Below are 5,000 nucleotides of genomic sequence, written 5' to 3'. Positions count from 1 at the left end.
TAGACCTATATACTCCTCAAAAACGCTCCATATTTAGCTCACAAGGATGGTGAGACTGCAAACACTATCGAGCTATCGAGCTTGACCAGAACTCCAACCCCAGTCCTCTAGAATGCTAGACAAGGATGTTTTCAATAGGCCACTACAATCCTACATTAAGGGGTCGGTTGCCTGATGAGACCTCTCCAGTGCCTTCTATCCAAGGTATCCTATTCCACCAAACCTATCTATGAATACGTATCTATCAATTACTTATATTTATAATTAGTAATCTAAGACAGTGTTATCCAACATAGTATGGTTTACTCAAAGGGTTTCATTTAATTAATAACTCAGTCTGTGTAAGAGTAGTCGGCTATTTAAATTCTGTTTGTTTACATATAATGATTAATTTAATGAGAAGAATCAATCTCTAACTGAACAAAGTAAGCTTATTCAAGAATATGGGATTTCATTTATAAATGAAAACAATAGACTGACTAGGAAAACCAACTGAATTAGTGAGCAGGTAAAAGTAGAATGTACGAAAAATATGCCAAAAAAAAAGTCTGAATTTAGTCTATTTGGTGAGAAGTAAAATATATAGACAATAGATAAGTACAGACAAGTATTATATGTAGCCTATATATAAATACAGCTAAGTTGAAAATAAGACCCAACAAACTACATTTAGCATATTCAATAAAACAAGTTAAATCTATTGACTATATGTAGGTACTGACAAGTATTGTATATAGACTGTATATTAATACAGCCAAGTTGAAAATAACCAACAAACTTAATTTAGAATATTCAATAAGACAAGTAAAAAATACAAACAATTCATAAGTACAGGCAAGTATTAAATTTATATAATACAGACTACATGTACAGTCAAGTTAAAAAGTAAGGACTCACAGCCTTATAGTTCTTGAAAACGTCGCTGTATTGCAGAGGGCGCGTTCCTGCTCTCCACTTCTGAATATCTGTATGACCAGAGACGATCGATTGGTGGGCTTCTGACATTTCAACCAGGGTCTTCGAACCTTCTAGTTTCTTCCTCGATTGTCTGAGTCCATCCCTTTTGGCAAGACCCTCCTTAATAGCCTTCTTCGTCGCCGACGTCTCCTTCGAGATATCATCCCCTACTTTTTTCAAGTATTTTTATATACTCAGGGATTCTATCGTAAAGACGTTTATGTCCACGTTGCTTCGATTCCAAACGCTTCTTAAGTCTCTCTAGGCTGTTGAGCTCGTTTTCTAAGTCGCTGTAAAGCACGTCAGTGCTTTTGTTGATATCTTGTTTGAGGCTGTGAAACCATTCGTCCGAATTGGCCTGAGAGGTCGCCTCGTCAGATAATCTAAATTGGCTTGTGATGATGCTTATAATTGTGTAGTTCACTGGTAGTTCCTCGGGTAAACGGACGGGGATCCTGTGTTGTTTTCGGCAAAACGGACACCTAATGGATGATGAATTTTGAAGTATACTACGTATGCAAGATGTACACAGGGTGTGTCCGCAAGTGAGGCATCTGGGTAGGTGATTTGCTTCGTCAAAATTCTCGATACACACTTCACACTCCACCGATTTCATCTCGGTCTAGAGGATGTAAATGAACGGTTGGTAAAGATGGTTGAAGAAATAGTTGGAAATGCAGAGGGATACGTGCCGAATTAAAACTAATATTTCATATACATACAAATACAGCATATATAAACATATATATATATATGTATATATATATATATATATATATATATATATATATATATATATATGTGTGTGTTTCAATCTTCTTACGCTCCTGTCTGTTCAAATATATTATAGTGATTACATGCTCACACACACATACACATACATTCACACACATACACACACATATATATATATCATATATACATATATATATATATATATATATATATATATATATATATATATATATATTTATATATATACAGTATATATATATATATATATGTATATATATATATATATATATATATATATATATATATAAAATATATATATATATATATATATATATATATATATATATATATATATATATATATATATATATAAATGTGTGTGTGTGTGTGTGTTCGAGTGTATTTATATGTTCATTTATTTTTTTTTATTTCAGTTGAACTACAGATGCTTTCTCTATTTTCCTATCACTGCAGATCCCTCAAGAATGTTAAGGAAAAAGTTCGTCTTCATTTGGATAAAATAGATATATAAAAAAGGTCTACGAACAAATAAAAAGAAACTCTTCAAAAAAATTTCAGGAAAATAAGATAGATGATATCATTATCGCTATCGTCCCTTCATGGACAACTTCAAGATAAGATTTAAAAAGTTTTCTCTCTCTCTCTCTCTCTCTCTCTCTCTCTCTCTCTCTCTCTCTCTCTCTCTCTCTCTCTCTCTCTAGCTCTGCTTTTGATAAGATGCTTTTATTCATATCAGTTTGAAAGTTGATATCACTTCAGCTTCGGTCGCTCTCCAAGTTTCACTTCCTAAACTTAGTTGAAACATTAATGGGATATGAGACACAGGACGAGGAGCGAATATATTTCCTGACAAGGAGCAATGTATTTCAGGACGAGGAACGATCAGGATGAAAAAAGGGAAATAAGTTTAGGACGAGGAACGAACGTATTTCAGGATTAGGAACTAATATAATTTAGGTCAAGGAACGAATGTATTTTAGGACAAGAAATTAACATATCTCCAGACAAGGAGTGAACATACTTCCGGAGGAGGAACGGACATATTTCAGGACAAGGAGCCATCAGGAACGAATGTAATTTAAGACCAGGAATGAATGTATTTAGGACATAAAACGATCAGGACGAGGAACAATGTATTTTAGGACGAAGAACGATCAGGATGATGAGCAAACGTATTTTATGACGAGGGACGATCAGGATGATGAATGAATGTATTTTAGGACGACGGACGATCAATATGAAGAACGAACGTATTTCAGGAAGAGGGATGATCAGGATGAGAAACGGACGTATTTTAGAACAAGTGACGATCAGGATGATGAATGAATGTATTTTAGGAAGATGGACGATCAATATGAGAAATGAACGTATTTTAGGACAAGAGACGATCAGGACGAGGAACGAACGTATTTTAGGACAAGAGACAACCAGGATGAGGAACAAACGTATCTTAGGACGAGGAACGATAAGGACGAGGAACGAACGTATCTTAGGACGAGGAACGATCAGGACGAGGAACGAGCGTATTTTAGGACAAGGGAGGATCAGGACGAGGAACGATTGTATTTTAAGACAAGAGACGATCAGGACGAGGAACGAACGTATTTTAGGACAAGGGATGATCAGGACGAGGAACGAACGTATCTTAGGACGAGGAACGATCAGGACGAGGAACGAACGTATTTTAGGACAAGGGATGATCAGGACGAGGAACGATTGTATTTTAGGACAAGAGACGATCAGGACGAGGAACGAACGTATCTTAGGACGAGGAACGATCAGGACAAGGAACGAACGTATTTTAGGACAAGGAACGATCAGGACAAGGAACGATCGTACTTTAGGACGAGGGACGATTGGGATGATAAATGATCGTATTTTAGAACGAGGGACAATCAGGACGAGGAACGAACGTATTTCAGGATGAGGAACGATTAGGAGGAGGAACGAACATATTTTAGGACAAGGGACGATCAGGACGAGGAACGAACGTGTTTCCAGACAGGGAATGAACATTTTTAAGACGAGGAATGATCAGAACACGGAAGGAAAGTATTTCAGTATAACGAACGAACATATTTCAAGACAAAGAACGAATGTATTTCAGGACAAGGAACCAACGTACAAGGAACGAATGCATTTCTGGTCATGGAAATAAATGTTTTTCAGGTCAAGGAACGAACTTATTTTAGGACAAGAAACTAATGTACGTCAGGATATGGAACAAATGTATTTCAGGATATGGAAAGAAACGTACGTATTTCAGAACAAGGAACGAACGTATTTCAGGACAAGTAGCAAATATATTTCAGGATATGCAAAGAAATGTATTTCCGGACGATGAATAAATTTGAAAATAAAGAAAATACGAGTGTTCTTTCTAATCAACCTATGAAATCTTTAGAATATATTTTAGGCATATATATATATATATATATATATATATATATATATATATATATATATGTATATATCACAGGATTTTTGGTCTTATGAATTTGAATCTACAACTAGGGCTGCAGCTTAGCTAGCAACAACAACAACAACAACAACAACAATAATAATAATAATAATAATAATAATAATAATAATAATAAAAGACATTTGCATGAAGTCTATCATACATGAAGACATAAATCTACACACTCGCATATACATAAATATATATGCAGATACATTCTATAAAAAGAAGCTGTACATTCTTATCATTTCTACTAATTCACTGTATATTTAATGAAGTCAAAATCCACTATAACGTTTTCGGCACAATTTCACAAGCACTCGCAGAGAGGAAAACGAATATATGCATTCACATTCAATGTTAGTTGTACAAATACATCACAGATGTCACTATTTAACTGAACCTCAAGATGATGTCCAATTGTTCTCTCACCGATTCCCTTCGTAAGATCATTCTCTTGGAAGAGTCAAATTATATCAACTGTCATGTAGGTCTTGGCTCTGTCCAAACAACCCAGGCTCTCCCGATCTCTTATCAAGATAAGAGTATTTGTGAAATGTTTCCTGATATGGATTAAGTGACATATCTGAATTGATAATGCTATTAGATAAGAAATGTTAGTCATGCATCGCGTTGATACAGGGAGACTGTATGATTTTGTAAGCTTGGTTGTTTTACAGTTTTTTTTTATTTGAATTATATATATGGTATAAAACATAATTTATGTACATATATATATATATATATATATATATATATATATATATATATATATATACATATATATGTATATATATATACATATATATGTATATATATATGTATA

The 5,000-nt window shown here is 34.2% G+C and overlaps 1 pseudogene; it reads right to left on the bottom strand.

The window, feature by feature from the left end:
• The window catches only part of LOC137659455 (E3 ubiquitin-protein ligase TRIM32-like), a 7,196-nt pseudogene extending 2,495 nt beyond the window's left edge, over window positions 1–4,701 (bottom strand).
• Between the last annotated feature and the right edge of the window lie 299 nt (window positions 4,702–5,000).

Source organism: Palaemon carinicauda, chromosome 20 (genome assembly GCF_036898095.1).
Source record: "Palaemon carinicauda isolate YSFRI2023 chromosome 20, ASM3689809v2, whole genome shotgun sequence".
Taxonomy (NCBI): domain Eukaryota; kingdom Metazoa; phylum Arthropoda; class Malacostraca; order Decapoda; family Palaemonidae; genus Palaemon; species Palaemon carinicauda.
This window is presented reverse-complemented; position numbering and strand designations above follow the sequence as displayed.